The sequence below is a fragment of the Bubalus kerabau genome, chromosome 10 (assembly GCF_029407905.1).
Source record: "Bubalus kerabau isolate K-KA32 ecotype Philippines breed swamp buffalo chromosome 10, PCC_UOA_SB_1v2, whole genome shotgun sequence".
NCBI lineage: Eukaryota > Metazoa > Chordata > Mammalia > Artiodactyla > Bovidae > Bubalus > Bubalus kerabau.
The window spans coordinates 52,910,152-52,932,853 of NC_073633.1; the positions used below are offsets into that span (position 1 = coordinate 52,910,152).

Consider the following 22,702-nt stretch of genomic DNA (forward strand, 5'->3'; position numbering starts at 1 on the left):
CTACATAACTACTGGAAAAACTATAGCTTTAACTAGATGGACCTATACAAGCTTTAGGGATGTTTTTTCTCAAAGTGTCTCCCAAGACTGACAGAAGAGCTGTTAAAAGACTGGGACCATTAACAACATGCAGCCCAGTTTCCTAGATCCTGAACAACTCAAACAACAAGTTATTGAAGATGATAGAAAATGTAACTGTCATCTAATGTCCTAATTTCAACACAATCTTCTTGTTCATACATTTTTGGGTTATAATGAGCAAAGGTTATACAATTGCACTGAAAATTTTTATATTGATGAAATAGGATATGTTCCTGTTTTATAAATATCAGGATCCAGGGTAAGATTTAGTTTGAAAGAAGAGAGATAGTTCCTTCTAGAAATGTCTGCACTCTCCCGGGGGGATGATCCTTCCTACCTTACACTGCCCTTCCAACCAAGACCACCCCATAAGAGGAGGACACCTATCTGGTGTGATTGAGGCCACCAGAAAAGTCCTTGCTATTGATGTGGTTTTCTTTACCAAGAGGTAAAGCCTCTTTTTTCCCTGGTGAGGCTGAATAGTTATCATGGCATGCTTCTGGATGGAATGTTCAGAGAAGTAGAAATTCATATGAGGTGGCAAAGCTTGACGTCAGAGCCTTTCCAGAGAGCAGGTTTTGGCTGCTGTGGCAGCTCCCAGGTACATAAAGGAGGTAAAAGGGGGAATTTCAAGGAAAATGGAAGCTGGAGTTTTTGGATTTCCTCAATGGTTTTTGGCAAGAGAATTTTTGTTCTGACTCTAGAGAAAATAATTTGCTGATGATTGGGGTGGGAAGGCTCAATATTTATAACATACCAACTATGAGCTCATAGTCATAGGGGACATTCTTACCTTTGATGTCTTAATCCTTACAACTACTTTGCAGGGTAGTTACTATTACTTCCAAATAATAGGTAAGGTAATTGAGATGTCAAGAGACTAAATACTTTGCTCCCAGCGGTCTGCCTGGAAAAGGCAAGACAGGATTGATGAGCCTGGTCTTTCCTTCACATTCTACATCAGGGTAGAGGATCGAGCCTGTAGCCCTTTTTCCCTTTGCTGGAACTAGGAGGGGAATGTGCTTCCATGACATTGGAGGTTTGTGAATGCAGCCAAGATGATAGCCACCGGATGAAGCTGGAGGATGCGCTGTGGGAATGAGCATTGTTGGCACTGGGGTTTGACCTTTGTAAGGAATCTCACGACAGTTTGAGTTGAGTCATTCCTTGTGGTTTCAGCCAGAAGACATGCAGATGAAGCTCCTAGCAAGGAAGAACTGAGGGGAAAAACAAGATGAATGAGAACCTCTGAACCTATCCTCATGGAACTTTATATTTGTTACTGATTGACAACAGTCATAACAAGTCCTTCTTGCCTCCAGCTGATTCTAGTTACTGATTTAACCAGGGCATTGTAATGTGGCTGCAATTCTGTGCACGAGGTTTTTGAAGCTGTTAATTCTGTCTGCTGGCTTGGAGCTCTGGTGGGCAGAGGCTGTCCCATTCAGCACCCTCCTCACCCCAGCACCTGACACACCAGCTCTCAAGGACAGTGACCCCCTGCAGAGATGGGCCCAGAAAAATGCACTGGAAAACAAAATCTCTATCAGTAATTTTGTTGTCAGACAATCAGGGCTGAGACTCACTCACCTAGTACCTAATAGGTGGTCAATTTATTTTTCTTGAGCAATTTAATAAATGGAGATTGAATGTCACAGTGACCATGGAAATGCACCATAGATCTCCTGCCAGCAGTGGGATAATTAACTGAGGGCCCCAGCTGTGGCCTCTTTGAATCCACCACAGTGTTTGCACAAGGCCATGTGTCCTGTGGGCTGGCTTCCAGCCAAGAACAGAACATGGCGAGGATACTCCAGGTGTCCCATTGCTGTGAGACACATGGCTCCTCTAATTGGCAACTGGCTTGAGGATACCCTTCTTGCCTGTTATGGAGTGAATTGCATTCCCCCAAAGTTTATATGTTGAAGTCCTAACCCCAGTACCTCTGAATATGACTTTTAAGAGGTAATTAAGTTAAAATGGGGCTCCCCAGGTGTCTCAGTGGTAAAGAATCGGCCTTCCAAAGCAGAAGATGCAGGTTTGATCTCTGGATTTGGAAGATCCCCTGGAGAAGGAGGTGGCAACCCACTCCAGTATTCTTGCCTGGGAAATCTCATGGATAGAGGAGCCTGGCGGGCTACAGTCCATGGGGTCAAAAGAGTCGAACACAACTTTTTGACTAAACAAAGACAAGTTAAAATGATGTCATGATGGTGGACCTTAATCCAATATGACTGGTGTCCTTATCAGAAGGGGAGATGAGGGGGATTTCCCTGGTGGTCCAGTGGCTAAGATTCTATTTTCCCAATACAGGGGGCCTAGGTTCGATCCCTGGTCAGGGAACTAGATCCCACATGCCACAGATAAAAGATCCTGCATGCTGCACCTAAGACTTAGTGCAAACAAACAAACAAACAAATCCTAAAAAAAAAAAAAAAAGAGAGAAGGAGGTTATGATATAGACATATACAGAGGGAAAATGAAGTACAGACACAGGGAGAGGACAGGTGTCTACAAGTCAAGAAGAAAGCCCTTGGAATAAAACCAATCCTGCCAACACCTTGATCTCAGAAATGTAGCCTCCAGAACTATAGGAAAATTTCCATTCTTTAGGTCTCCCAGTCCATGGTCCTTTGTTGTGGCAGCCCTAGGAAACTGATTTCAGTCTATCCGAAATGTTCTTAGAGCACCTACAGTCTGAGACCTTTCCTCCCCGACCTCCCAGCGTCACCTTTCCTTTCACAAGTGACAGCCCTGCTCTGGGGTCTGGAGTCTCTCTCCCATCTCCCCTGGCTCCCACTGTACCTTTTCCCTCACAGGTGTTCCCTCAATAAATCTCCTATATGTCTAAGCCCCTCTTGGCATCCGCTTCTCAAAGGAACCGAGCTATCACAAATGTGATATGTAATATATTCCTGAGATTATCTTTAGACTTTTTAAAAATAATAATTTGTTTATTTATATTTGACTCTGCTGGGTCTTCTTGCTGAGCAGGCTTTTCTGTAGTTGCAGTGAGCAGGGGCTACTCTCTAGTTACGGTACATGGGCTTCTCAGTGCGGTGGCTTCTCTTGTTGCAGAGTATGGGCTCTAGAGCGTGCAAGCTTCAGGAGTTGCAGCACGTGGGCTCAGTAGTTGTGGCTCCTGGGTTTTAAAGCACACATCAGTCTCTCTTGCCAGTATAGACAGGTTTTTAATGCCCTGACCATGTTTTCTGCCATGGTCCTCTGGGCAACACAGCTGTCTTGGGGCTGCCTACTTCTGTTTGGGAAGGGAAGGGAGGGAAGTGACCCCAATCTCGTAAGACTATAGCTGCCAGAGCTGAAAAGGACCTCAGAGATGATCACTCAATTTCTTCCCCTTACCTTCATTTGGAGAGACAGAGCACCCACATGGTTAAGTGTCCTGGTGACTCACCAAGGTCACAGAGCTGACAAATGGCTCTTATTGACATTTCCATGAACCTGTTTTTTAGAAGTAAATAGATACTGTTATTTAAAATGAAATGTTTGGATCACCTATGAGTTACTAGTCACTTTTACTGGTTATCTGTGGTCCTGTTGATGAAATTCTGGCTCTCTAATCTCATATGCAGTCAGAAGGAAGGATGCATTTTTCCCTTTCACCAATACCTGGGGCTGTTTCTAGGTACAAGCTTCTGACAGCATGCAACGGGGTTGATTTTTTGTGAGCTGTCAGAAAAGATAAAGCCTAGCCCAATAATTGAAGCACACAGTGCACCCACATCAAATAACAAGGCCTGCCTTGGGCTGGCAGCAAGCTGGATAGGGTCTGCCTGCCTCTTCCTCCATCTGTCCCCAGCAGATCTCATGTGGCATTGCCAGCAAGCTGGCTGAGCCTGCCCTCGTCAGCTTGAGGTTGAGGAGGAGGAGTGTGGGGCTAGAGCTACAGGGCAGAGTCTCTGCTTAAGTCCAAGGCCTCCCATCAGTCTTTTTTCTTCAAAATCAAGTGAATGGCTTGTGCTATTAATATGGGAATGAGTGAAAGTCATTCAGTTGCGTCCAGCTCTTTGCAACCCCATGGACTATACAGTCCATAGAATTCTCCAGGCCAAAATACTGGAGTGGGTAGGCTTTTATTTCTCCAGGAGATCTTCCCAACCCAGATCTCCCATACTGCAGGTGGATTCTTTACTAGATAAGCCACAAGGGAAGCCCAGCAATACTGGAGTGGGCAGCCTATCCCTTCTCCAGCAGATATTCCTGACCCAGGAATCAAACTAGGCTCTCCTGCATTGCAGGCAGATTCTTTACCAACTGAGCTAGCAGGGATGCCCAAGTTGCTCAGTCATGTCGAACTCTTTGTGACCCCATGGACAGTGTCCATGGAATTCTCCAGGCCAGAATACTGGAGACGGTAGGCTTTCGCTTCTCCAGGGGATCTTCCCAACCCAGGGATTGAACCCAGCTCTCCTGCATTTGCAAGTGGATTCTTTACCAGCTAAGCAACAAGGGATGATCCTAATTGTTAGGGAAATGGAGCATCCTCTGCTTTCCCACACCTCTCTGAATCAGGAGGCCAATTTAGGGCTGACTTATAGCCTGGTGGCTCAGACAGAGTCTGCCTGCAATGCAAGAGACCCAGGTTTGATCCCTGGGATCGGGAAAATCCCATGGAGAAGGGAATCTTCTCTAACCCATTCCAGTATTCTTGCCTGGAGAATTCCATTACTAGAGGAGCCTGGTGAGATATGGTCCATGGGGTCACAAAGAGTTGGACACAACTGAGTGACTAACATAGGAACAGGTATAGGATAAGAAGGGCTTCCCTGGTGGCTCAGTGGTAAAGAACCCATCTGCCAATGCAGAAGATGAAGACTCAATCCCTGGGTTGGGAAGATCCTTTGGAGAAGGAAATGGCAACACACTCCAGTATTCTGGCCTGGGAAATCCCATAATCAGACATGACTTAGCGTCTGAGCATGCATGCATGTAGGATAAGAACACCTCACAATTCCTGAGTTCCAAGAAGCCCTAGGACCCAGAAAGTTTCTTCTAGAACTTCAAAAATTTCTAAGGCAATGGTGAGGCAGAGCCTAACTTCCCAGGGAGGTAGCCCAGACACTGTTATAAAAGTTACTTATTAATAAAAAACAAAAAATGCAGGCAGCTGCTCACTTTGGCAGCACATATAGTAAGATTGGAACGATACAGAGAAGACTAGCCTGGCCCCTGCATGGATGACAAGCAAATTCCTGAAGCGTTTCATTTTTTTTTTTTTTTTTTAAGCAGCCAGTCTGCAGGCTGTAGTTTTCTGGTTCAGTTTTTTTTTTTTTTTTTTTTTTAAGTGCATTAAAATATTATTTAACTTGCTGAGTTTTTGGTGCCCTCTTAAATTTTACACCCAATGCAAGTCTCAGCTTTGAGATACCTACTGCTTTCTGTCCAGCATCTCCTTCTCCTTGGTACCAGGACACCCAGTTTCTTTGGAAAATTAACCCTCTGTCTCTGTTCTTACTTGTGTGGTTTGGGTGGGACTGATCCCACCCCTAATCCAGGAATGGGCTGTGATTGGCTTAAACCAGTCAATATATCTCTTTCCCATAGGCTGGTTGGTTCAAAGAGAGGGCAATTAAGCTTGTCCAGGGACTTCCCTGGTGGTCCAGTTGTTAAGTTCGATCCCTGATTGGGGAACTAAGATGCTGTCTGCCACAGGGCCAAAAATAAATGCTTTTTTTTTTTTTTTATATATATATATATATATACATTAAAAAAAAGGCTTGCCCAAGAGGAGTGACCTAGGGAATTAAGCTGGGAATGCAGAGCCACAGATACCTTCTCCTCCTTAAGTTTGTGGTGAAAGATTTCTGGTCAGAGATTGCTGGGAAAGGAGCTTCCCTGGTGGTTCAGATGGTAAAGAATCTGCCTGCAATGCAGGAGACCTGAGTTTGATCCCTGGGTCAGGAAGATACCCTGGAGGAGGAAATGGCTACCCACTCCAGGAGGAGCCTGATGGACTACAGTTCATGGGGTCAAAAAGAGTCAGACACAACTGAGCAATTAACGCTGAAAGTAAGCTTGAAGCTCTGGGCCACTCTATGGGTCCTTCTAAAAGGATGAATCCAAGGGTAAATGCAGGTTCTGTGAGGTCTGCAGCTTATACAGTTTTGGTGATCTCTTTAAGAAAATGAACAATAATTATAAATACATAAGTATCTATGTGAATATTTAATTTGATAGAGAAAAGAAGACAAATAACAAGCTAGAGAGAACTGACAAATACTACAGGCATAGCAAAATCCTGATAAACAGCATAAAATTTTTATGAATGAGTATTTGACACACCTCGAAAGTACTTTCCCCAAGTTTTAGGCTATATACTATTTGATCACTTCTGTATATTACATTAATTTAATAATATCAATTTTATACAGAGAAAAAATAGGTATTATTCCCTTTAGTATGAATTAATTAAATATTTTACTATTGATGGTTTGGAAAAGTTTATTTCAGCATTATAATTCATTAATGGTAGTGTCGTGGAATGTTTTTAGGATTGCTGTCAAATATGGAAAGCTTAAGCTTCACTAGCTTCGTGGTAGCCCTACCTCTTTTTAAAAATTTTATTTATTTATTTGGCTGCTCTGGGTCTTGGTTGCAGCACTCGGGATCTTTGCTGCAACATACAAACTCTTCATTGCAGCATGTGGGATCTAGTTCAATTCCCTGACTGAATATCAAACCCAGGGCCCTGCTTGGGGAGCACAGACTCTTAGCTGCTGAAGCACCAGGGAGCTCCCTTATCTTACTCTTTTCCCCAACACAAACTACATATTAGATGATGTCTTCCTGCCTCTTAAGATCTCTATAAGACTTAGTTCAAATTTCTATTCCAGGCTCTATTAAAAAATACAGTGCCCCTTTCCAAGACTTCTACAATTTCTGTGTAGGGTCTTATATACTCATGGTAGTGGTTTTAGGGTAGCCTAACATCTATTCTCCCTGTTTCTAGCAACAATATTTTTGGTCTTTTCTTCCCCCCTGTATTGGTGAAATACACAGTGAAATGGGTTGTTGTTGTCTGGTCACTGAGTCGTGTAAAACTCTTTTGTGATCCCATGGACTGTAGCCTGCCAGGCCCCTCTGTCCATGGGATTTTCCAGGTTTGGAGCACCTGTCCCATATATAAAGCCTCCTGGCCACCATCTTTGATTCTGGAATGGGCATGAGCCTCAGTCAGAATTTATGATATTCAGGGAGTCTTTTGTTGAAACTATTGGGAAAGAGATGTTTGCTGCCTCCTAAGAAAGTTTTAGGTTAAAGTATTAAAAGTGTCCAAGAAATTGCAGGACTGTGTGAACTAGTTTGGAGAAAGGAAGAAAGCTGGGCTAAATTTAGCCTTTTTTGCTCCTTTATAATATTTGAGAAAATATTACAATCTAACATGTTAGATTTTTATCTAATATCTTTGTTAGACTGATGGATGTCATGGTTACTACCAAAGGAAAGAAGATACGAAAAAGGGAACCGAAGAGAATGAGCGAAAGACTGAGTTTAATTCTCTTAAGTAGAGGAAGACATCCAGATTCTTGACTTTTAAGAATAAATAATGGGCCCAGCCAAGGGTAGGACAAACTAATCTCTTTATTGCCAAAAGGGTTCATAAACTTTAACCCAGTGACCTATTTATTTTGAGTAACATTTAGTATATAGAGTGTTTGAGTTGGGAGGACCCTTCTTAAAAGGCAGGGCTTAGAAATATTAGGATTTCAAATATTAGGATAAAAAATAAAGTTCATATTCAGTGGGAACTTGGCTTATTATTTTTATTAATCTTATTTCTCAAAGCTTCAATGACACCAGGAATCCCCATATATAGATAGATAGATAGAAAGAACTCATGACAGAATTAGTTATTCACCCATTTGATCTCCCATGCAACTTGACTCATTCCGATCATGAGAGCTCTTTTTTAAGTCTACGTCAATGTGTTTATGGATCTCTCTCTTCCGCTAGACTTCAAGCTCCTTCAAAAGCTCTTTCTTATACTGCATTTTCCCCAAAAATGCCTGGCCAGATTTGGAGTCTCACTTCTTTCCCTGGCTGATTAAATATCCTTGGACAAATTATTTTAACCTTTATGAAAGGTCTCAGCACATGCTTCATGCAGAATATATGCTCTTCCCTCTGAGCAAATGAGGCTGAGGGAAAAAAAATGATGATTCCCAGGAAACCATTAAGAATACGTGTGATAAGAATCTAAGACTTTTGCATGCTTGGCCCAAGCATCTTACTTGCAAATCTTTCTTCAGCTAAGAGAAAGCCATTGCTGGAACTCATCTCCCAAATCCAGGTTTTTCATGTTTGACAGGAGAACTGTAACCCATAGCAACTCCTCGCCATGATGGATAGAATGCTATACCAAAGGAACCATGTGGCTGGGCTTTATGCACAGCTGATTAAATATTTGAGCAACTCATTTTATAATGTGACTTCACTAAGTGCATACTTATCACACCAAATCTATTGGCAATTAGAGGGCTCAGAATCTCCTTGAATGCAAAGGCACATCCTTTACTGCTTAAAATAGAAAAATCAGTAACCCTCTCCTGATGGATGCAAATAGAGATGTTGGGACATATGCCATTTTTTAATGACTCAGCCAGAGACAAGTCCCTGTCAATGGGACTCCTCCGAGGTTGCCCAAATGTTACATGACAAGCAGCTGTAAAGCATGATTTAGAACTTGTATTCTGGTGGTAAAACCGAGTGAGTGTGTAGCTGAGGTTGGGATTTACATTCATGTTAAGCTCCTGGCGAGCAGTAATTGCCTTTTCAGTTGTCCATAGCTGCTTCACTTCCTCTGACGTCAATGAATTAGGCAGACTTCCTTCTAAACACATTAAAAAAATAAAAGAATCTAATGAGTTAGAATTTTCCATTCACTTGAAGCATACTGACTCATGACCAGAATTTTTTTTTTTAGTAAATGGAATAGAGTGCCATAGAATAGAAAACCTCAGCATCTTTCACACATAGTAAGAGTAGGAGTGTTCTATGTATGTCTTAGTTTCATGCATGAAATGTGTTATTATATAAATGTGTTACTTATGGTGGGTCATAAGGAAAAATTGAAAGCTACTGGATTTGAGGATGCAAGATCTTTGTTTCCCAACCAAGGATCAAACCTAGACCCCTTGCGGTGGAAGCTAGGAGTCTTCACCACTGGACCACTAGGGAAGTCCCAGGACTCTTGTTTTTAAGATGACTTTGCCATCATCATGGATCACTTTACCATCTTTATTTGTTTTCATCTATTACCACAAATCTTTCAATGAAAGTTAAATACTGTCACAGCTCATTTTGGTAATAACATCCACTATTTGTTGGATACCTACTACATCCCTGACATTGTGGAAGTTGCTTCCCAGAACTTATTTGCAAGCTAAGTTTTAATATTCCTATTTTAGCACTTAGGAATCTAAGGTTTAAAGCTGATCATCGGGGACTTCTCTGTTGGTCCAGTGGCTAAGACTCTGCACTTCCAGTGCAGGAGCCCAGGTTTGATCCCTGGTCAGGGTCCTAGAACCCCTACGCCATAGCTAAGAGTTCTCATGCTGGAAACAAAGATGGGAGATCCAGCATGCTGCAGCTAAGACCAGGTACAGCCAACTAAATAGGTAATTTTCAAAAATTAAAAAAATAAAGCTGTTCATTTGGTGTGTCCACCATCACACCAACGGCAAATATCTCACTTTAGGACTCACCTTCTTTTCCTTATGCACATCATTTTAATGAAAAAGTGATAAAAGGATAAAGTGCTCTAAAAATCTGTTAATTAGGGTTTAGAAGAGATTTGAACTCTTAGGACATGGTTATTGAAGAATTTGTCCTGCACACACAAAGATCTGGGATAATACTGGGCAAGATAGAGGCAAAAGAATGGATAGCCAACTGCCCACACTTCCTTGAAACTGACTCAAATGATCTAAGGAAGATAAAAATAGAAGACACTGGGCATGAACTCTGAAGTCAGAGAAAGTGTCCTCTATATGACCAGCTTGGAGGAATTTCTGTCACATATAATCACCCAGGACTGAATCACAGCTCTGTTTACTGAGAAAGTAGTACTAAGTCATGGAAAATCCTAGTAGCCTCCCCAGTCTCTGGCTCAGATATCCTTAATTTGGAGGGTTGATAAACTGCCATCTCTATCTCTAATCTCCTCTCTTCCTCCTCCTCCCAGATCTTCATTCAATGCTTACCAACACAAGCAAAGAGATCTCAGGGTGGGTTTGCCTCTCCTGGGCTTTCTTGCTTTTAAAACACTTCCTTCTATTGGCTCCTTGTTTTCCCAACTCCTGTGTAATGTATTCCTTGCCTTAAAGCTCCATGATTCTAAGTACTGAGGGTCATTTCTGTCTTTCAGGTTAGACCCTGACTGAGTCACCATTCTCTGAATCCCAGTTATATTCAGCTGGAATGCTTTGCTACGTGTCTGCGTGCATACACGTTCAGTTGCTCAGTCACATCTACCTCTTTGAAACCCCATGGACTATAGTCCACTAACTCCTCTGTCCACTGAATTTTCCTGGCAAGAATACTGCAGTGGGTTGCCACTTCCTACTCTGGGGATCTTATTGACCCAGGGATCGAACCTGAGTCTCCTGCATCTACTGCATTGGCAGGAAGCTTCTTACCACTGAGCCAGCTATGTGTTTACCCAAAGATAAGTATGGCCTTGTGAGTGGGTAAATAATAAAGTGTCTGAGAAATTACCTACATGCAGGTGAGATGGAGAATGTGGGCTCTGGATCTCAGGTGACCTAGCTGTAAAGCAGCATCATGACTGCTCTCCAGGTCTGAACCTTTGATGGTAGACTCCCATCACTTCCTGGAGCACAGAACTAGCTGGACCTCGCTAAGCAGGGGAAGGAAGGAAGGAAGTGCTCCCCCACCACCTCCACTGCCATATACTTAATTCCTGTCTAATGACTGTACAGCAAATAAAGGTCTTACCTGGCTGTAAAAAGGACAAAGATCCAAGATACTCAGGAGTTTCTAGCTAAAGTATATTCTTCACCTGGCCTTGGCTGTTGGTATCTTTAGATTTTATAGCAAATAAAATGGACCCAGAGATAAAGCTCATAAATAAGAAAAACCTACCTATACTTATAACTTTATTTTTATTTTTTTTGGCTGCACCATGCAGCATGTGGGATCTTGATTCCCAGACCAGGAATCGAGCCCACACTCCCTGTGTTGGAAACACAGAGTCTTAACCACTGGACCACTCCAGGTAAGTCCATAACTTTATAAAATTAATATGATACCACAACTATGTGTGCTTGCTAAGTCATTTCAGTCATGTCTGACTCTTTGTGACCCTATGGACTGTAGCCCACTAGGCTCCTCTGGCCATGGGACTCTCCAGGTAAGAATACTAGAGTGAGTTGCCATTTCCTTCTCCAGGGGATCTTCCCAACCCAGGGATTGAACCCACGTCTCTTATGTCTCCTGCATTGGCAGGTGGGTTCTTTACCTTTAGCACCACCTGGGAAGCCCACCACAACTATAATGGAGACATAAAAGAAATGTAACAATGATAAAATGTATTTCAACATTTAAATGGTAGGGAACCACTTCACTAAAAGACAGTGAATTGATCAGGTGGTTGTTTGTATACCTAATAAATGAGTCAGGCTTTAAAAGAATAAAACAGATCAGATATCATCCAAAATATGAGATATAAGGGAGAATAAAAGAGCAATAGTAGCTGGGGAAGTCACTGCAGGAGGAACTAGTATGAAGATACATATTAGCAGAACAGAGTCATTTATCTGTGATAAGAGAAAGTGGGAAGCAACCTTAGTTGAAGTAGGGATAACATGCCAAGATAAACTACATACTAACATAGTGCAGAAAAAGAGGAAGTGTGACATCATCTCCCTAACAGACTCAGACTTACTTATAAATATAGTATCAGTTGTTGGATTTGTTACGAGATTAACTGAGGAGGAACTGGGTTTTATGGCAAACTTCCTATTTTTTTTTTAAATTTTATTTTATTTTTAGACTTTACATAACTGTATTAGTTTTCCTATTTTTAAATCCTACCACATGTTGAGTTTTTTTAAATTCCATCTCTAGTGCACAAGAACGACTTTGGAGACTGTATACTTCAGTAGGTGATGAAAGATAAAAGATAGACTGGAAGAAGAACCATCATTCAGGAGTAGACATTGAAGGTTATTAGTAGAGTAAGGTGGAGAAGAACCCAGGCAATCCTAAATGTTTAATTGCAATACTAGGATTCTTATCACTTCTAAAAAATTATAAATAAGTGATAGCAAAATTGTGAATATTAAGAAAAAGTTTTACTAGGAAAATTCATGATGTTTATATATAAACATATGTTAACATATAGCCATATTTTAATAAGGAGTAGGAAATGGCAACCCACTCCAGTAATCTTGCCTGGAAAATCCCATGGAGAGAGGAGCCTGGCAGACTACAGCCCATGGGGACATGACTGAGCATATTTTAATAACATTTGGATCTAAATCTATTTAAGAATCTGCTGAAGGGAGTCTCAAATGTCTTTAGTTACATTTTTACATGAGATAGTTATAAATACAGACTAACAGGTGTGTGCAGTACCAAATCAGCAAGTGGACTGACTCTCCACAGTGATGAACAACTTTCGATATATTTCTGAACAAAACAAATTACTGATTTCCATAGAATTTATACTCATGAAAAAAATCAGTTTCTGTTAAGATAAATCCAAACTGACTTCAAGTTACATGTAAAAATAGAGGTAGGTTCTGTGCATGCTTAGTTGCTCAGTCATGTCTGACTTTTGCGACTCCATGGACCAGGCTCCTCTGTCCATGGAATTTTCAGGCAAAAATACTGGAGTGGGTAGCCATTTCCTCCTCCCCGGTTGGGAGATCCTGGGATCTTCCCAACCTAGGAGTTGAACTCACGTCTCCTGTGTCGTAGGCGGATTCTTTACCCACTGAGCCACCTAGGAAACCCCAGGCTCATATAATGATAAAGAGGTTCTTCCACTATGTGGATACCTGCTGGAACATTTAATAGTCATGCCAGACTTGGAAAAATTCTTCCTTATCTGAAACTATCAAATTGCAGGCCACTTAGGATTCCCAGTATATCCACCACAGGAGGACAGTGTTCCTATGTCACTGTGCTGACCAAAATCCCTTCTTCAAATTACCAAAATACCTCGAGATATGATATCATCCCATTAAGAACCACTGCTTAAGTCATAAGATGAGCTTATCTGACTCTTCCCCAGCTGTTCTATCAAGAGCTTGTCTCCCCTCCCCACTCCGATGCCAGGGTGACCACAGGGGCTGAGCTGATGCCTGTTGTCCAGTGCACGGCTGATGTGGCTTTCCTGGGACATGGCCCAGCTGCTGTGTGTGGTACTGCACACAGGGCGAGCAGCACATAGTCCACCAACTGGGATGTGAGCCAGGGAGAGGGAGAAGGAGAGGTTTCTGTCACATACCCCATCAGAGGATAGGTCTTGACTCCTAAACTTTTACCATGAACATAACAGCTTATTCAGCAGGATTCCTCTTGCTGCTCCTCCCACTTCCAGTGATTGAAGGATTCAAGATCTCTGGAGGGTTGAATGCTGATTCATCAATTCCTCTGTCCAGGCCCTTGCTAGCCCACATGATGGTGATGGTGATGCCATCCTATAAAGTACTAAAAGACACCCTCAAGATGCTTCAGTAGGAAAATGCCATAATATGCTGATTTTGTTGTAATAAATCCACAGATCTATAGGGTTTACAGCGTGAATGTTCCCCTCCCCCACCCTCAGTACTCAGTTGGCTCAAACCTTTGGGCAGCCCTGGATTTTTCAATCTGTATGAATCAGGCCGTGGCTCCTCCTGGTCACTGCTGATTGTAACCATTCTGACTCTGAATTAACTCAGCAAACGCCTATTAATCTCCTACTATGTGTAAGGCTCTATGCTCAGCCCTGAGAGGGAAACACAAAAGGGATTATTAAGACAGGGTCTCTTGAGGAACTCATAATTTAAGTTTGTGAAAAGAAAGTGTGCTGCGTATTTCCCTGGCTGCTGCTTTTGGATTAGTAACTTGAGATAGATAACTTGCTGAAGTTTATTGCAGATGGTTTTCCAATAGGAATTCAACTGGTCTCCTACCAATATCTTAGTAATTGTGTGAGATACGAGGACTGGGAGAAAGAATCAATACCTTAGACATTTTAAAAATTGGGACGTACATGACTTTCTCCTACATAAACATAATTGCTTTGGAATCTGCATCTTGCTGGAAACTGTAACCTCTTGCCTTGTAAGAGATTCAGTTTTATCTTGAGGCCAGTTGGAAGAGTCACTATTTAGAGTCTGCTAAGCATTTTTTTCTTGTGATTTCTGATGAGCTGCTTTTATTTTTCAGCTGACAATGCACATTGGATGTGACCTTCCCAGGGAAAAACTGCAAGCTAAAAGAATTATATGCCTTTAATTAGTTCTTTGACATAAATACAAAAATCATATTTTCCTTTAGGAGCACTTCAATTCTGTTCTCATGATTAAAGTGCACTAATAAAGTCAAAGGACCACTCAGCAAGTTATAAGAGTTCAAGGTCTAGAACAGTACTGACTTGTTCACATTCCAGACTCTAAATGATGTCATTTAAATTGGTGAAAAAAAATAACATAACTTCAAGAAAAATGTATTGAATCAGGCAATACAAATTTGACAAAAGATACAAGAGATGTATTTCAAATAACTTGCACATCAAAAAGATCATCAAAGATCATCAAGATCATCAAAAAGAGAAACTGAAATTTTCTGTAAATGTGCTACCATAGCATTACATACCATGAAATGCGGGCAAAGTTTTTTGAAGCATATTCTTCACAAGTCTTGTTTTTGACAATTTGCATTACTAGCAGAATAGCTTCTCTCTTCCCAAATAAAAACTCTTTAAGGAACTCTGAAGGAAAAGAAAATTTAACAAGTTACCACAACTTAGAATTAAAAGTGCTTCCCAGGTGGCTCAGTGGTAAAGAATCTGCCCACCAATGCAGGAGATACAGGTTAGATCCCTGGGCTGGGAAGATCCCCTGGGGAAAAAAATGGCAATCCACTCCAGTATTCTTGCCTGGGAAATCCCATGGTCAGAGGAGTCTGGCAGGCTACAGTCCATGGTGCTGCAAAGAGTTGGCCATAATACTTGTGCCCTTACTAGCAACTAAACAACAAAAAAGCAGAATAAAAATGAAGTTATAAAATTATCAGTGATATGATTCACATTTTAAAGTTTGTTTTGTATTGAAAGAATACCTTCTTTACTTTTTGTTGCTGGTGGTTTCAAATTTCCAAGTTGATAAACATAGTAATTTTTCCTTCAGAAGAAATAATGGTATTTGGTTATTAATAAAGTTATGTTCCCATGTGTAACAAAGTAAGCCTATTTTTATGTACTAGGGGTGGGTATTGGAGGATGAACATCTGTTGTTTTTCCCTGGCATCCCTGTGCTCTCTCTCCTGGGATAGCACCCCCTTTCTTGGAGGAACTGGCCCTCCATCACTCCATGAGGTTTTGGTCCCACTGCCACAGTGGTGCCCTTCCTTGGCCATGGTGATTGGCCCAGGGAGCATCCTGTGACTAGGCTATGCCAGGCAGAGGCTTCCCTCGGAATGGTGTTGCTCTTCTTTCCTCTGAGGTTGTTAGGCTAGTTTAATATATGCTGAAGATGTTGGCAGCCGTGGCCTCCACCCGTGATTTTCTCCACTCCATGGAGGAAACCTGATCACGGGAGGAGAACTGGAGATGGAGTGAGAGACAGAGATAAACATAGACGGGTTGCTGTGGTTTAGTATCCTGCTTGACAATACCCTGTGCACCCTTATTGCCAGCATATCACAATCATTATCTCAACCTTGTTCCCAACTGTAAACAATAATAGTAAAAGGAGTAACAGTGAATACTTACTGAGCTTGTTTGTTTAACCCTGTAGTCCCAGTGTCCTATTTTGTTCTTACAACCACTGCAGAATTATTATAGCCTAGCAGAAATACTGCCTCTAGTTTAAAGTTGAGAAAACAGACACAGAGAAGTTAAGAAATGTGTCCAAGACTACATTTTCTAGAGACAGAGCTGACATCCAAAGTTAGGAAGTTGCACCCCACAGCCTCAGTGAGGTTTCCAAGATTCCAATATGAGAGATGCAGACACAGGAATTCATGCCTCTTCCTTGAAGCCCTCCTGCATTACAGAGGTGATATTAAACTCCCTATTATCTCAGCTTTATTTATCCTTATAGCCACTTCTCCAAGAGGTTAACATAAGAGGCAACACAGAGTGTGGTTAAGAGTCTGGGTTCAAATTCTAGCTTGACCTCTTCTAGTGACCTCAGCTTTAGTTTCCTCATTTGTAAAGTGGGGATAAAAATATAGTACCTCACTCTTGACATTGTTGCCTGCATTAACATGGTAATATATGTAAGGCATTTAGAGAAGGATCTGTCTCTTAGTATGTAAGTGTTAGTTGTTATCATCCTAATGTTCTCCAAATGTCCAATGTTCTCCAATTTTGATGTCCATGTTGCCTCTCTGGGTAGAGTTTAAGGTTTGTGAACCTTGAGTCCCTTGTCCCTCTAGCATCCTCCAAAGAGGCTGATGATACATCACACACTGTGTGAGGAGGAACACCGAGTAGGCACTTATGGATTAAATGCCTGTGGGTGAAGCCTGCTATTTTTTGACTCAGTGTCCTGATTCATAAGCATTATTAAAGATGCATAAGGAAAAAAAATGGGCTTCCCTAATAGCTCAGTTGGTAAAGAATTCACCTGCAATGCAGGAGACCCCAGTTAGATTCCTGGGTAGGGAAGATCCCCTGGAGAAGGGATAGGGTACCCATTCCAGTATGCTTGGGCTTCCCTGGTGGCTGAGCTGGTAAAGAATTCGCCTGCAATGTGGGAGACCTGAGTTTGATTCCTGGGCTGGGAAAATCCCCTGGAGAACACAAAGGCTACCCACTCCAGTATTCTGGCCTGGTGAATGCCAGGGACTATATAGTCCATGGGGTCAAAAAGAGTTGGACACAACGGAGCGACTTTCATTTTCAAGGCAAAAATGCTCATTTGGAATTTTGCTTTTCATGCCCTATATTCACATTATCTGTGACAGTGGAAACCTACATTAAATGTTGTGTTAGTCGCTCAGTTGTGTCCAACTCTTTGTGACTCCGTGGACTGCAGCTTGGCAGGCTCCTCTGTCCATGGGATTTCCCAGGCAAGAATACTGGAGTGGGAAGCCATTTCCTTCTCCAGGGGATCTTCCTGACCCAGGGCTCAAACCCAGGTGTCATGCATTGCAGGCAGATTCTTTGCCGTTTGAGCCACCAGGGAAGCCTTATGTTTCTGCCCTATAAAATCAGAAGACCTGAAAATCAGACACACTTTCTGGGAAGTTCCCCAGTCCTGGCTCAGCATTTGAAAGCCTGACCTTCTTCTTCCCAGCAACCATCCAACAGGTGGTGGCTTGGGGAGGACCACGGAAGGGAGGGAACTGGAGAGGAAATATGAGCTCTGAGAAAACAGTTGTCTCTTTCAAAATATCACCAGCAGAATGAGGTGCGTCACATCCAGCTGACATTTTCATTTTATTGAAGAGACGCAAACAAAGGGTTGTGTAAGGGCTTCAGCATTTATTGAATCAGGGTTAATAGCCCTTGGGGCTTTACTTAGTGAAATCACAAAGATCACCAGGCTTACGTTACTAGAGTCATCTTAGAGATGAACAACTTCATTATTTGTCAGCTGGTGACATCCATTAGTAGGTAATTTATCTCTGCAAATTATGTGCATGAGCTTAAAGTGCCAATTTCAAATTTGAAAGAAAGAACAAAGCATTGGAGGTGGATTCAGAACCTGGATCTTCTACCTGTACCTGTGTGACAATCCAGAGTCTTCTATGTAAAACAGATATAATGGGTGAATTGTGGTGAGAAGTTGAGATAATATATGGCAAGTACCTAAACCGTGCCTTGAAAACATTTGGTGCTCAAAAAATAACTTCAATGAAAGAGATGATGTCAAAAGGCAATGGACAAAATGGCTGGGTTGAATGCTACCAGATTTTCATTCAACAGTTACTTCCTAATCAAACATTTGGACCAGGCAATATCCAATTTAAAGATTCAGATGCATGTGTGCATGCTAGCTGAGTTGCTTCAGTCTTGTTGGACTCTGCACCACCCTCTGGACTATAGCTGGCCAGGCTTCTCTGTCCATGGGATTCTCTAGGCAAAAATACAGGAATGGGTTGCCATGCCCTCCTCCAAGGGATCTTCCCAACCCAGGGACTGAACCCACATCTCTTATGTCTCCTATATTGGCAGGCAAGTTCTTTACCACTAGTGCCACCAGATACATACTTTAAAAATGGAGTTTACCCCCTTAAAACTAACATTTGAATGGATGTTCAACTGGCCTCATTACTGATAAGTTTCTCTGTCTTTGTATTTTAATTGGTACCTTGTAAATATGGGGCTTTTGAGTATAAGAAAAAGGTTTAAAATAGGAATAAAATGTGTGACAATACCTTCTTTTCACATTCTTGGCAGACATTATTGATAAATTACAGTTTTTCTTTTCCTTGTTGCTGAACCCAGATGTGGTTTCTCTTTTTCAACACATTGCTCCAGATAGACTTTCCTAATTGATCACATTTGATGTTTGAAATAAATTCTATTTGTCATCCTGGTTTAAATTGAGATAATTGTAGAAATAATAGAAGCCTATGGGGCAAATAATTTAGCCAGGTGGGCCCTATGTGCCCCTCAAATTAAATCACAAGCAACTGTCTATGAGGTTCAACTCAAGTGGACAAAACCAAAAACCCATCCTTCTTTATGACTCTGATTTTGCTGGTTATAATATACTGGGGGGGGGGGTTTGTTTTTAACTATTTGATTAATTTACTTGGCTGCACCAGGTCTTAGTTGCAACATGCAAACTCTTAGTTGTGGCAAGTGGGATCTAGTTCCCTGACCAGTGATTGAACCCAAGGCCCTGAATTGGGAGTACAGAGTCTTAACCTCTGGACTACCGGGGAAGTCCCGTAAAGTAGTTTTTATGTTGAACTACTGGCATGGATTTGAATCAACACAACATGTTTGCTTTGAGACCTTGCTGTGTGTAATACCTGGAGGTATCACCAATACGACAGTGCAGAAAGCACAGAAGCAGTCTGTAGAGGGATCTGGGCATTGTGGGGCCAAGTGCATGCTGTTCCCTGTCATCAGAGGAGCAGGAAGGATGGACGGAACCTGCACACGAGAGCCCACCGCATGCTGGAGGCCCTCACTGGAGCTCTCGTCTACAGCAAGGCACATGAGGTTATTCTCCAAGCCAGAACTAATGGTGTGGAGGCTTGAGGTAGACTCTGATGATGACTTAGAAGCCAAAGTATTTCTCATTATCCAAAATTTAAATGTTTAGCTTGGAGGAAAAGTTAGGTCCAGTGGTTCATACCATCCCCTAGGCAGCTCCTTTAACATTAGCGATTAGTGCTCTGGCTCTACTGGAGATGGGGACCACAGCCAGTAGGGAAACCAGCACATCAGAATGGCCATGGATTTGCAAAGTGCACTCTTGAAGTCCAAGGGATTCCAGGAGGATTCTGGAAGCAGTTATGGGAGTGAATAGGAGGCTAAGAGGGCTTGAAACTATGTCCAGATCCTTGACATATTTCTCACTCTCTCTAGTGCTTCTGCCCTGAATTCATGTCTGTGCTTTCATCCTCATTGCCATCTAGTTTATTTTCAATGCAGCAGCTACAGTGAGTCTGTTAAGACAGAAGTCACGTTAGGCAACTCCTTGACTCAGAACCCTACAGTGGTTTCCCCATTTCACTCAACATAAAGGCCAGATTCCTGGCCAGACTCTTCAAGGCCTTGCACAGTCTAGCCCCCTTTACCTCTCCAATCTCTTCTCCCGTTCCTCTCCTCCTCGCCCACTGCCTTCCTGCCACCCTGGTATCTTTGCTGTTGCTCCACTGTGCAGGTGTGCTTCCATGCAGAGCCTTTGCTCAGGCTACTCCCTCTCCTGGGTGCTCTTCTCCCAGACACCTATTTGGTGGTTTCCTCACTCCCTTCTGAAATATTTGTTCAAACCTCACTTTCTCTATGAGAACATCTCTGACTTCCTTCTCTATTGCAATTTTCCCCACATCAGCTGGGCACTCTGGATTCTCCTTCCTCTAGTTTACTTTTCTCTTTCTTGTTTTATCACCTTTTATTTATACCATTGTTTTTACCATGATTTACCAACATACTAAGTATATTTACTATATGTTGATTTACTCTGTTTATTGTTTATCTACCCTCTTGCTAAGAAGGAAGTTTCATAAGGGCAGGGATATTTATCTGTTTTGCTCACTGATGTTTTCCAGAACACTGCCTGACACATAATAGGATTTCAAAAAAACATTTGTTGAATTAGTGTATGAATAAATGAATGGGTTTTTGGGTCCCTCACCTCTTCATCAACCAGAGCAACTTCATCTTTAAAATGAGCATTGATGTTAGATCTCTCTGTAAGATTTCATTTGCAGAGTCTCTTTGTAAAATTTCATTTGAAAAAGTCCATTTAGAAACCACCTCTTTTGTCCAATGCTCCCTTTACGTATATTAGGGGGACAGCGCCCAGAGGAGTCACTGGTCTTGTTAGAGCAGAACCGGGAGAGGAACCATCTCTTTTATTTATAATCTCACCCTTCTTCAGTCTTTCACTCTCATCATGCCCACCTAATGCCTTCCCTACTTCTTCTTTATCTCTTTACACCTGCTTTTAAAGAAGAAGCATTTCATAATTATTTCAATCAATAGTTCCACTGCTGAGAAATAGTAGCAGAGCTACTCTCTGAAAACCCTCCTCCCCTGCTTCTTTTTAAAGCGTTGGTTACCATAAGTGACAGGTTTATAAGTATGTGATAAGCTGGGTTTTCTGTTTCCAGCTCAACCACCTCAGGTGTGATTAGGCTTATTGATGCTGTTATTACCAGCAATTAGCTTACATAAATATCTATATTCTTCTGGCTATGCCAAGTTCCTAGAAATTTCGCAAGCATTTCTCACATATGCAAAGGTTAATGAAGTGATAAACATCACCATCTGTTCTGTATTTTCCTCCCCAGGATTTTTTTTTTCCCCTTCTCTTCTTTTTTATGTTATCTTATGAGAAAAACAGTTGGTTAATCAGTCAGCCAGAGTTATAAACCCTTCCTGGGCTTTATCCTGTTTCCAACTTTAAATAAAAAGGAAAAAAATATCCACAAAAGAATTGCTAATGCTTATCTCAGAGAGATTTCAATGTTCTGGAGTGAACAATTCGACCAGAAGGACAATATTAAGGTGCTGATGACAGAGCATCATAAGGGTACCCCTCCTTCTAGGATGGGTGGTCATGGCGGTTGCAGGGGCTCTTCCCTCAGTCCGAGATGCCCTGCCCCAGGTCTACCACGGCTGGCCTACCTCGGTCTCCATATCAGCACCGTCACCTGAGACAGGGCTTCCCTGTCGCCAGTCTATCACATCACTCTTGTGTCATTTCACGTTACTTCCCATACCTTGTTTAGCTATCTTTTAAAACTCATTTACTGTCTGTCTCCAATCCCCTGGATCCAGGACCCCTCTTTCTTGTTCCTTTCTGTATTCCAGTGCCTGGAAGAAGGCTTGACATGAGTTGCATACTTTCATATAACCATGTTTTAGAAGCTTGTACCTCATTTAGAGTTATTCATCTCTGGGTCACCTGAATATCTTTTTTTTTTTTTTTTTTTTGCAGACACAGTCCTTCCCACCCTGTGGTAGCAATTCCCTATATTTTCTTATCTTTGTTTGAAATACCCAAAGTGGTTTTATTTTCATGATTGGACCTGTCAACAAGTGATATCTGAAATGAAAAACAAAAGTGAGATTATTGCCCATTATAGGTAGAGGGCTGTGTTGGTCAGGCATATCCATTTTGAGTAGAGAAGGCTGCTAATATCTTTCAGGGGTGTTGGGGAAAGCATGGAGGTCAGGGATTGGAGGACTTTTTGAGGCAAAACTGATGAGGTTCTCTGCAGCTGCTGGCTGATACAGCTGAGATAGTTGTTGACTGGTAGTCACTCAGAGGCAGGCTTACGGAAGTGAGTCCATCTGATTGACTAGCCTCCAGAAGTGAGGGTAGATACTGGATGGTTGGTTTTAGAAATATGTTCAGTGCAGCAAGTTGTTGATCAATGAAGCAGGTTTAATACCAGTTTTTGTGACTTCTCATTACCATAGTTATATATCAGTCTTTTCCTAAAGTTAATGGGAACCTATTGTAAGGCTCAGCCCTAATCAATACACTCACTTAGTCTAGTTCTGTAGGTCTGTTTCCGACTATGCCCCTTATTAATGTTGTGACATTTCTTGAAAAAGTTACTTAACTTTACTAAATGTCTTGCTCCTCATTTTTAAGATGTGGCTAATGATACCTACTTCTAGGGTTATTGTGAAGATTAAATGTTACAATGGTTGTGAAAACTCTGTAAACTTCTCAAAACTCTGATATCTTCTCAAAATTTGATAATGTATTGCAAGATGATGTGT

At 41.8% G+C, this 22,702-nt stretch overlaps 1 non-coding gene across 1 annotated transcript; it reads left to right on the plus strand.

Moving 5' to 3' along the window:
* Positions 1–5,209: 5,209 nt before the first annotated feature.
* Positions 5,210–5,314, plus strand: LOC129622230 (U6 spliceosomal RNA). The gene has a single exon (XR_008699898.1). It is a non-coding gene; the product is annotated as a U6 spliceosomal RNA (small nuclear RNA).
* Positions 5,315–22,702: the final 17,388 nt, after the last annotated feature.